This window comes from Hemitrygon akajei, chromosome 8, assembly GCF_048418815.1.
Source record: "Hemitrygon akajei chromosome 8, sHemAka1.3, whole genome shotgun sequence".
Lineage (NCBI taxonomy): Eukaryota > Metazoa > Chordata > Chondrichthyes > Myliobatiformes > Dasyatidae > Hemitrygon > Hemitrygon akajei.
Window position 1 is genome coordinate 99,300,891 of NC_133131.1, and position 12,736 is coordinate 99,313,626.

The window sequence follows — 12,736 nt, forward strand, 5'->3', positions numbered from 1 at the left end:
ATTCAGAAAATGTGGAGGTATGTTTCATGATAAACTGGGTGGTGTTCCTATGTGGAGGTGTGGAACTTGTATTTCCCCGACCTTGAACACCTACTGGTCAACTACTGCCTGTTTTATTTACATAGAGAATTCTCTTCCATAACCCTGACTACAGTTTACATACTACCAGCAGCTAACTATTAATCAAGCACTTGACATAGTGCACGAGGCAGTCTCCAAACAAGAAACAATCCATCCCAGTATATTTCAAATCATGATGGCGGACTTCAACCAGGTTTGTTTGAAGAAAATCCTGCCCAGTTACCATCAGAGGTCTCGACACACTAAACCAGTGTAAGACTAAGATGAGGAGTGCCTACCGTTCCGTCCATGCCGCATTTCAGTAAATCTGATCACTTGGCTGACATGCCTGTAAAGAGCAAAGCTCTAGAGATGAGGACAACAGAGATGGTTGCAGGAGGCAGAGGATCAGGAATAGGATTGCATTGAGTTGGTGGACTGGGCTGTGCTCAAGGACACAAAGTTCAACAAACACCTGTTGTCAAAGTATGTATGCATTATATAACCTTGAGATTTGTATTCTTACAGGCAGCCAGAAAGCAAAGAAACCCAAAAGAACCCATTTAACAAAAATATCAGACTGTCAAATACCCAGTGTGCAGAGAATTGAACAAACAATAAAGCAAGCAAATAACATTCAGAATGAAAGTGAGTCTACAGCCATGAATCTAGGCATGACTGTAGCTGGAAAAGGCCACAGCCTCAGTTCAGCACAGAGCTGAGCAGCAAGTAGGACCAGCCCAACCCTTACCTCTGATCCTGACACCGTCTAGCATTTAAATCATCTGAACATAAGGTCGTTCTTCGCTCTATGACCAGGCCCTGTCACTTCAATATGCTCTGGTCCAGGACCTCGCCACCACATTTTAGTCCATAACCAACCTTTCCATTTTGGTTTGGCTTTTAAATTGACCAAACCTCCGGTCTTTCCTTGCTATTAGTTTAGTGGATGGACCTCACCTCGACTTTGCCTCAGCTTTGTGCTTGCTCATTCACTCTGCCTACCTCTCCATTGTTTGTGGAGATTATTTACAAATGATTCTTTACAAATCATTCAGATTCTTCCCAACCACAAGCTTTGGATGAACCTTGACATCCGCTATCTGAAGAGGGCCAGATCAGAGGCATTCAAGTCTGGTAACCAAGAAAGTTACAGGAGGTCCAGAAAGCCACCTCACCGGCAAAGTGGCAATTCCAGACTAAACTTGAATCAAAGAGGGATACTTAACAGTCGTGGCAGGGTTTGAATGCTATCACCTCATAAAGTTAAATGAAGCGGCATAGGCAATATCTGGGTTTTGTTTCCAGATGAGCTCAATGCCTTCTTTGCTCCTTTTAACCATAAAAACGTGGAGGAACCATCACAAACTTCCACATCTCCTGATGATCCTGTGATTTCAGTCTGAGGTTGACAGAAAGAAGGTGAACCCATGAAAAGCATTAAACCTAGATGGGGTACCTGGCTTAGCGTTAAAAACTTAGTGCTGGTCAACTGGCTAGAGTAAGCATTGAGGTCTTTAACCTCTCACTTTAGCAGTCTGAGATATCCACCTCCTTCAATTATGCTGATGCCTTAGAACTTGGTTACCTGCTTTGATGAGAACTATCCAGTGATGAAGTGTTTTGAGAAGTTAGTGATGGAACATATCAACTCCTGCCTGAGAAACGACTTGGATTCACTCCAGTTTGCCTAATGGAGCAACAAGTCCATAGGTTCTTTACTCAACCCTGGAACATTTGGACAGCAAAAATGCATGCATCAGGATGCTCTTTTATTGGCTGCAGCTCAGCTTTCAATATCATCATCTGCTCAAAACTAATTTAAGTTTCAAGAACTTGGCCTCTATACCTCTTTGTGTAATTGGATGCTCTGTTTCCTCACTTGCAGACCCCAGTCATTTCCGATCAGCAACAACATCTCCACGATCTCCATCAGCACAGGTGCACTACAAGGCTGTGTGCTTGGCCCTCAGTTCTGCTCACTTTATGTGTAGCGAAGCACAGTTCCAATGCCTCATTCAAGTTTGCTGACAACACCACTATCATAGACCGAATCAAAGGTGGTGATGAATCAGCATATAGGGGAGTACCTGTCCTGCGCCCAGCACATAAGTGCTATTATGAAGAATGCACAGCAGCCCCGTACTTCCTTAATGATTTGTAAAAATTCGGCATGACATCTAAAACTTTGACAAACTTCTATAGATGTGCAATAGAGAGTATATTGACTGACTGCATCACAGCCTGGTATGGAACCACCAAAGCCCTTGAATGGAAAACCCTACAAAAATTGATCGATACTGCCCAGACTTATCACAGACATCCCACCACTGAGCACATCTACACAAAGTGTTGCAGGAAAGCAGAATCCATCATCAGGATCCCCACCACCCAGGACATGCTTTCTTCTCACTGCTGCCATCAGGAACAAGGTACGGGAGTCTCAAGACTCACACCTCCAGGTTCAGGAACAGTTATTACCCCTCAACCAGGCTCTTGAAATAAAGGGATAACTTCACTCAACTTCACTTGCCCCTCATTGAAATGTTCACACAACCTTAGAACTCACTCTCAAAGACTCTTCACCTCATGTTCTCAATATAGTTTGTTGATTTATTTATTATTCTTTCTTTTTGTTTTTGCACACTTTGAATGCCCAAGTTGGTGCAGCCTTTCATTGATTCCATTATGGCTATTATTCTGTTATGGATTTATTGAGTATGCCCATAAGAAATTGAATCTCAGGGTTGCATATTGTACTTTGATAATAAATTTACTTTGAAGTTTGAAATTTACTTTGAAGTTTGAGAAAGCAGCAGTAAGACAATTCAGAACTGTTTTGGTCATTGTGGTTTCAAGCTTTCAGGCTTGGAGATGCCAGAAATGGCCAGAAGTGAAAATGAAACTATTTCACTACTTCAATAAGTTAGGAACTACCAGGAATTTGTAGGTATCGACAATCATCTTGAATGTTACATTGAAAATGAAAATTTGGTCAATGCAATCATCAAAAAGTTGTTTGAAGGCAGTCCATTATCTATACCAGGTGTCTCCTCCGATCAAAAGAATATGGCTACGTACACAGGATGAATTCTTCTGTCGATAACTATTGAGAATTAACATACAGTTTTATACTACTGTGGTAGTATTGCAAAGTCAACTCCGATGGACTGGGTGGATGAGATCCACAGTGCAATTCAATGTCTAGGAAGACGGTTCGGCAATACTCCGTCGAGAGTGAAGTGCAAGACGAGGCACTGAAGTCATAGTCATCCACTGCAACCAAGGAAAACCCCAGTCATGACCATAACTCATACCACTGGACTTGGGCTTCCGAGGTTGAGAGAGTAGACCTACTCCAGTGTAATGGCTTTTCCAGCTTAAAAACTCTCCTATACAGGTTTCTTGTCAGTTACAGCAGACAACCACCACCACAGTATTGGTAGTGCTCTAATTTGTTCTGTATTTCATTTAAATCAGTAATTTGTTACTCAGTTAAACGGTAGGTTTTTAATACCTTTTTAAACTATTTCCATGAAGTGTCAGCTAATTGGGCTAAAATGTACTGGTTCCACTGTGTCCCAATTAACTAGCATCCATGGCATTTGATATCTTTACAATATACAGTGCCTGTGAAAAGTTCCTCCCCCCCCCCCCACTTTTAGGTTTTCATGTTTTATTGTTTTACAACATTGAATCACAGTGGATTTAATTCAGCTTTATTGAAATCAATCAATAGAAAGACTCGTGTCAAAGTGATCTCTACAAAGTGATTTATATTAATTACAGATGTAAATCACAAAATAATTGCGTAAGTATTCACCCCCTTTAATATGACACACCGAATCATCACTGTTGCAGCCAATTGGTATTTGAAGTCACATAATTAATTAAATGGAGATCTGTGTTTGGAGACCTTGTGCAGTCAAGGCATTTCAATTGACTGTAGTAAAAATACACTTGTATCTGGAAGGTTCAACTGCTGTTGAGTCAGTAACCTGGCAAAAACTACACCATGAAGACAAAAGAATACTCCAAGCTACTCTGCGAACAGGTTATTGAAAAGTACAAGTCAGGAGATGGATACAAGAGAATTTCCAAGTCACTGAATATCCCTTGAAATACAGTTAATTCAATCATCAAAAAATGGAAAGAATATGGCATAGCTGTAAATCTGCCTATAGCAGACTGTCCTCAAAAACTGAGAGACCATGCAAGACAGGGACTAGTGAGGGAGGTCACCAAGAGACCCGTGACAACTCTGGAGGAGTTACAAGCCTCAGTGGCTGAGATTGCATACAACAACTGTTGCCGGAGTGCTTCACAAGTCGCAGCTTTATGGGAGAGTGGCAAAGGGAAAGCCACTGTTGAAAAAAACACATGAAATCTCAGCTAGAGTTTGCCAGAAGGCATGTGGAAGACTCTGAAGTCAGCTGGAAGAAGGTTCCATGGTCTGATGAAACTAACATTGAGCCATTTGGCCATCAGACTAAACGCTATGTTTGGCATAAGCCAGATGCCCCACAACATCAAAATCACACCATCCCTGCTGTGAAGCATGGTGGTGACTGCATCATGTTGTGGAGATGTTTCACTGCAGCAAGCCTTGGAAAGCCTGTGAAGGTAGAGGGTAAAATTAATGCAGCAAAAAAAACCAGGGAAATCCTGAGGAAAGCCTGATGCAGTTTGCAAGAGAACTGTAATTTGGGAGATTGACTTTCCATCAAGACAATGACCCCAAGCATAAAGTCAAAGCTCTACAGGAATGGTTTAAAAACAACAAAGTTGATGTCCTGGAGTGGACAGGTCGGAGTCCAGACCTCCGTCCAACTGAGAATTTGTGGCTGGATTTGAAACGGGCTGTTCACTCATGATCGCTATGCAACCTGACAGACCTTGAGCAGTTTTGTAAAGAAGAATGGGGAAAAATTGCAGTGTCCAGGTATTTAAAGCTGATAGAGACCTATCAATGGACATTGAATCCTTGGACACTACCTCATTTTTTTAATATACTGTATTTCTGTTTTACACACTTTTAAAAACATATATTCAATATATGTATACTGTAATTGATTTACTTGTTTATTATTTTTGAAAATTTTATTTATTTTTCTCTTATAGATTATGTATTGCATTGAACTGCTGCTGCGAAATTAAAAAAATTTCACGTCACATGCTGGTGATAATAAAACTGATTCTGATTCCACACAGACTAAAGGCTGTAATTGCAGCCAAAGGTGCAGCTACTAAATACTGACTTGAATGTGGTGGATACTTATGTAATCAATTATTTTGTGTTTTATACTTGTAATTAATTTAGATCACTTTGTAGGGATCTGTTTTCACTTTGACATGAAAGAGTTTTTCTGTTGATAAGTGTCAAAAAGCCAAATTAAAACCACTGTAATTCAATGTTGTAAAACATGAAAACTTCCAAGAGGGGTGAATACTTTATTAATAGGCACTGTATGGGTACCTTTATTGGGAATGATGAATTCCTTTGAATATTTTAACTAAATCCAAATGAATTGTCTTCATATCCTTCTCAAATTTTTTTTGTTTCCTTTCATCACTGTGTTATTCACTTCAATTTTCTCCATCCTGCCTCAGAATAATTGCTACAGGGATCTGTTGTTTGTAACTTTGCCTTCTCCAGTGCTCTCTGCACACTAGCCAACAACCTGCTGCCAAATCCTAAAGGCAAGCCCTGTCACACACTTTACCTGGATGACTGTGGAAAATGGCTGTGTCTGGTGCTTCACAGTTAAACCTTATCCACATGTTTAAATCCTTCCTTGCCTTTTCCCCTCCATATCAAAAGTAATTTATTTTGAGCCCTATAATTACACTACTTAAGTTCTTATTTTGCTGATCTCTAAAGTATCCCTCATTTCATTCAAGTATTGGTGCTTTTACTGAGCTGTTTCTGTAAGCTTGAAGATTGGATGGCTTGCAACCAAAAACTTAGATAATAATGTGGAAAGTTAAAGTCATATTACCAACTGCATACATTTTCCAGCATGGCAAACTGGACTGTGTGCAAGATTAGAAATGGCTAACTTCCACTGGAAAATCTCTGATAAAGAATAACTTCCATAAAATATACATTTTAATACAATTGCAAAACCAACGATGTCTTCAAAATACACGAAGAATTAACGTTTTGTGTTCTGTCTCAGAAAGGTCCAAAGAACAGTAAATCATTGTTTAATTATTGCAATCTTGGGTTCATAGCACTACTGCAGTTAACTCCAATAAACTTCTGTTTGATGAACACAAAGCTTAGGCCAGTGGTGCGAACAGGAAGTGAATCTAGAAAGTGCTTAACATTGCACTGGTTTTTCCAAAGTTATAGAGTCATAGAGGAATACAGCACAGAAACAAGCTCTTAGGCCCATTGACTTCATTCTGAGCATCAAGCTCCTACTCTAATCACACTTTACTGTTTCCCATTCCCTCAGTGCGCCCCACCCATCTACATTCTAAGAGCAATTTACAATGACCAATTAATCTACCAACTACATATTTAGGACGTGATAGAATTTTGGAGCATCAAGAAAAAAAACAGAGTCACAGGGATAGATGCAAACTCCACAAACACAGCAGCAGAGGCCAGGATCGAACCTGGGTCTCTTGCCCTGTGTGATCGTGGCTCTACTAGTTGCTCCATTGTGCCACACAGTACTGCCAAATTATACTTAAGTTCCTACTAAAATTCATCAATGTAAATTTGAATCTATAGTGACTTTTTAATTTATGTAATCAAGAAGGGCCATCATCATTATTATGTGCCATGTCATATCATGAGGGATCATGTTTTCCATGTATGACCATAAATGTTTTAGCAAATTTTTCCACAGAAGTGGTCTGCTATTGCCTTCTTCTGGGTAGTGTCTTTACAAGACAGGAGACCCCAGCCATTATCAATAGACTTTGGAGATTGTCTACCTGGCGTCTATGGTTGCATAACCAGGACTTGTTATATGCACCAGTTGTTCATACGACCATCCACAACCTGCTCCTGTGGCTCCATGTGACCCTGATCAGGGGGCTAAGTAGGTGCTACACATTGTCCCAGGGTGATCTGCAGGCTAGCTCCCGAGACATATCTCCAACCCGCCACCCTACAATCAGGAAAAGTGTTGCTTATAAATTAATTAGTGACTGGGGCATGCCATAGTAGGATATTCTCCAGTGCCATGCAAAAGGGTGATGTAACAGGAAAAATCTGACTGGATCTGAATTTTATTGGACTTCCTTCCATTAAGTACTTCATGGTTGCTAATTATATCTATTGATTCAAACTGTTTCATTTGATCAGTTTACAAACTAATTTAAACACAGTCCTAAGAGCTCAAAAATTAGATGCAATCTACAGCAAATTTTGAAGTAGATACTGGTTTGTTGAAGGGATATTTGAAACTATGTGCTTATGAAACCTCTTGTGCTAGTGGCTTAGAATGCTGCAGGCTTTTTCATTTAATGAGAAAATCTGCAAATGTCCCTATGTGACTTCCTTGTCCATTCGTTCCTTCCCACTGATCTTCCTCCTGGCACTTCTCCTTGCAAGTGGGACAAGTGCTACACCTGCCCCTACACCACCTCCCTCACTACCATTCCGGGCCCCAAATAGTCCTTCCAGATGAGGCGACACTTCCCCTGCGAGTCGGTTGGGATAATTTACTGTGTCTGGTGGTCTCGGTGTGGCCTCCTGCATATCGGTGAGACCGAGATAGATTGGGAGATAATACCCCGGTGAAATTGGGACACGCCTGTCCGAGCATGCAAAGTCAGCTCCTGCAAACTGAGTGGATGAGATCTACAGTGAGATCCAACTGCCGGGATGGCGATACTGCAAGGCTTAGAGAGCGTAGGGTATGATAGGGGACCTAAGTGGGTCCATCCACTGCAACCAAGGAAGACCCCAATTCGTGATGCTTGGTTGTACCGCTGGGTCTGGATTTCTGAGGTTGAGAGAGTGGAACTTTCCACTTTAAAAACGCTCCTGCACAGGTGTCCTGTCATTTTCGGACACGACGGACAAGACCATAAGAGATATTGTTGAGACGACACCTGGAGTACCATAACAGTATCTGTCTCAGAATTTTAAGGAAAGGTGTTAATGCATTGGAAATAGTTCAGCGAAGGTTTATTAGACAACAATCTAGAATGGGTGGGTTACAGGGAAAGGTTAACCAGGCTGTCGGCTGCGGTTCAAAAGAATGAGAGGGGATGATTGAAGCATGATCCTAAAGTGTGGAGAGGATATTTCCTCCTGTGGGAAAATCTAGAATCAGGAGTCACCCTTTAAAAATAAACGATCTCTTAATACTTTAGAATTAGGTTAATAGTTTTGGTTCAGAGGACTATGACCCTTTGAAGCTCTGTGCCTCAAGAGAGTAGTGGAAGCAAAATCTTTGCATATTTGAAGGCAGATGTTGATAGGCTCTTGGTGGAAGATTACTGGGTGTAGATTGAAATATGGAAATGAGGTAACAATGAGATCACTGTGGTCTGGTTTAATGACAGAAGGTATGTGAGTGGCCTCCTCCTAATTTGTAAGCATTTAATAGCTTGTAAACTGTAAAGGAGCTAGGCCCTAATCTAAATGGTTGGCTTTGAATAGATACTGGCAGTAGCTACACAAGGACCAAGTGATACTGTGTGCAGAGGCCCTACCGATCCTCGGTGCTGTGAAGGATGAATATGAACCTGTTGCCATGGAATGTTCAATTCGGTTGGACCACCTGTTCTTGTAGAAATATTTCTTCCGATAACCACTTTCAACCACAATTTAATCAGGTAGCAATCTGCACAGAATGTCCCCGCAGACCTCCAGGAATAGGAGACGGGTGATCACGGGGTCGGTTCCCAAGCAGAGTGCCTCATCGCCAGTACTTTCAGATGAACACCTTGCTTGGCCGATGGTGAGAATGGCCCTTCGTGCGCGCTCAGAATGTCAATCCCACCGCAATCTCTCTGCCAGATGGCTGCCCTGTGGACGAGACTCTTGGCCATCTTCTGGACCGTACATCTGCTATGTAAGTCTGGAAAGGGCTCCAGTGTTTTCTTTTATGTCGGCTTGTTGGCAGCAGCTGTGAAATCTTCAAGAGCTGCATCATTACTGTATCATCATCTTCTTTTCCCGACTGCGGTAAAGTATGGCACCCTGATCATTTCTAAGCACAGGTATCAGCTTTCTTGAGAGTAGCCAGTCCTGACTTCTCCATAATGAGTTCTGCAGTTGCCCGATTGCCCCCTCTCCAGCGTACAGGGACATTCGCTCTTTTCGGTTCTATGGACCTGGTGGCATCCGTTAGTCTCCCGAGACCATGGATCTGCGTCTGGAAAGTCTGTGTTGGTAGAGCAGCGTCTGTTGTGGCTGTAGAAACCCACTCGGGAGTGACCGTCTCGGCTGCAGCAACTGCGCTTGAAGGCGCTGTCCTCCGGTGTTGTCTTGCTGCTGTTTTTTTCTCGGCGAGCGCGCTTTTCTTCAGCAGCAAGCCTCAGCTTCTCTTCTCTTTTCAGACTCTGCGTAGTTCCAGCCTCCAGCGAGAGCGATCGCTTGCGAAGTCCTCCCACATTCAATGTTCATGTTCAGTGACTTCTTTGGAACGAAGATGGGAACGCCCTTGTGCTCTTGCCGGAGGCCAGTTCCCCGTCCAGCAGGTCTTTCGGGATCCTCCCGTCTGACATGTACGTGGCCCAGCCAGCGGAGACGGCGTTGCTGGAGCAGGGTGAAGAGGCTGGGTATCTGGGCGCGGGTCAGGACCTCATTGTTGGTGACTCCGTCAGTCCACTTGATGTCTCGGATGCGTCTCAGGCTGCAAAGGCGGAAGGCGTTGAGAAGCCGCTCTCGTCTGGAGCCTCTCTACTCGGCTCTATACAGAACAATTAATACCACAGTTACAAAATTTTTACCTAGTCCCCTTTAATCTCTACAGAAACGGGAGCTCTCACACTTACTGTTTCTTTGTTAAATCATAAAGAACGTGGTTTCCCTTCCTCCACTACTAATGTTGCCCTCACCCGCATCCCCTCCATTTCCCGAACATCTGCTCTCAACCCCATCCTCCCGCCGCCTGAACAGTGGTAGAGTTCCTCTTGTCCTTACCTACCACACAAAGAACCTCCGTATCCAACACATCATCCTCCGCAACTTCCAGCACCTGCAAAGCGATTCTACCACTAAACATACATATCTATACCTACCCCTTCCCCCCCCCCACCCCCACTATCCGCAGGGATCGCTCCCTCTGCGATTCCCTTGTCCATTCGTCCCTCCCCACTAATCTCCTTCCCGGCACTTATCCCTGCAAGCGGCCGAAGTGCTACACCTGCCCATTCACCACCTCCATTCAGGGCCCCAATAGTCCATCCAGGGGAGCCAAACTTCTGGGGTTGTCTATTGTGTCCGGTGCTCCTGATGCGGCCTGCTTCACATTGGTGAGACCCGTTAAAAATTGAGGGACCGCTTCGTCGAGCACTTCCGCATCATGCGCCAAAAGTGGGACTTCCCGGTGGTCAGACAATTTAATTCGGATTCCCATTCCATTCCGACATGTCTGTTCGTGGCCTCCTCTTGTGCCACAATGAGGCCATCCTCAGGGTGGAGGAGCATCACCTTATATTCCGTCTGGGTAGCTTCCAACCTGATGGCATGAACATTGATTTCTCCTCCTGGTAAAGAAAACCTCCCCATTGTTAGGGTCCACTCTTTCTCCTTTCTTCCTTCCCTTCCAGCCCTCAGTCTTTCCCACCCACCTGGCTTCACCTTCCAGCTTGCCTCCTCCCCCTCCCCCTCCCCCACCTTTGTATTCCGGCATCTTCCCCCTTCCTTTCCAGTCCCGAAGGGGGGTCTCATCCGAAATGTCGACTGTTTATTCCATTTCCACAGATGCTGCCTGACTTGCTGAGTTCCTCCAGCATTTCGTGTGTGTTGCTTTGGATTTCCAGCATCTGCAGACTTTCTCGTGTTTATAAAGAAATTACCGTGTTTACCTCAGTACGGCCCCGCCAAGGGTCAGAGGCTGCTGAGTATTTGGCAGAGTGGGACCGGGACCCGCGCCAGCTCAGCATTTAACTTGTCTGTTGAATGCGGATACTACTCCACCCGATGTTCAACTCGATTCACCCGTCACGTTTCACTTCGACATCGCCCTGTAATGTGAACATATCGACGACTTGCCTTCCTTCACAGAAGGACAACGGCAGTTGCAGCCTAACCCACGCGATATTTTGGGTGCAGTTCGATCTCCTACAGCATGACGTGACGGTTTTGCTGCAGCACCAACACTGCAATATCGGTATCGTCTCCAAGCGCCCTTGCCATGAAGGAAACACCACAGTTCCTCACGGCCACGGAATCTGTTGAAACTCCTCGTCTTTGCGCGTTTGAACATAGGACATAGAAATGAGCTGAGCTGCATAGCTGATTAAAGTGTACTAGGCACAAACAAGAAAAAATCTGCAGATGCTAGAAATCCAAGCAACACACACAACATGCTGGAGGGACTCCCCAGGCCAAGCAGCACCTATGGCTGGCCTACTGAGCTCCTCCAGCATTTTGTGTGCGTTGAAAGTGTACCAGTCATTATTTTTATTGTGGAAAGGTTTCTGCGCTCTCCCCGTTAACAATAACCACGGACAATTTTTATAAAGTGATTTATAAACATAGTCACCACAAGAACAACATGGTAAATATGCGCCATATAACCAAACATGCTTCATATCGGGACATAGGGATTCGGAACAGCGGCAACATGCTATTTTAGAACCGGAGGTAGCAGGAAGGGAGAGGCGGACAGACAAGAGCAGTTTTTGGAGTGCGAAAGTCAGGGCGAGAACACGAAGATCTGGAGAAGGAAAAAAAAATCTCGGGCGCAAGCGGTTAGCAGCAGGGATTCAATGTGATAGATGGAATACAGATCTTTGATTAATTCCTCGATGGAACATCGGCGTTTTGCGAAGCCTCCCCACTTTTCAATGGCGACCCAAAGAGGTATTAAGCCAAACCGAATGTTTTGTTTTAAGGTAAACGAAGTGCAGAAAATGTTAAGCTTAACTTCCACTCCTGAAACCTTTCATTCGATGCTGGTATTACAGTCCAGATTATTGCGCGTTCATTCTAATATATGCATTCCATTAAATTGTATCGGGGCAAGTTTAAGTAAATATAGAAATTTAACGTATGTATTAGATTTTTTAAAATATAAGAACTGCATATACTGGAAACAGTCAACCGGTTTGGCAATATCTATGGAAAAAGAAACGGAGTTTATACTTCAGGTTGAAGACCCTTCATCAGAAATCTTCAGTAACTGGAAATCCAAAAGCTGCAGATATTGCAAGACTGAAATAATATAAAAAGCCGGTAACTCAGGTCATAGATACTATGTGATTTTCTGTGTGTTTCTAAGTGTTCCAGCATCTGTGATGGTTTTAATGTTTATAATTGTGTTTGCTATATTTTTTGCCAGTCGCTACCGGTCAGGGAAAACTCAGAGCAGCTGCTTCCTCGTTGGTGAGAAAGGGGAAGGTCTTCTGCATTCGCCAGGTAGGTTCACGCAACACAGCCCTCTCCATCTCTCCAGCTGTAAACTTCTACCCACCTCTCTATGCCCCTCACAGATCGGTCAGATTTGCCCCGCACAAAGATGGTGTCTGCTTCGGGGTT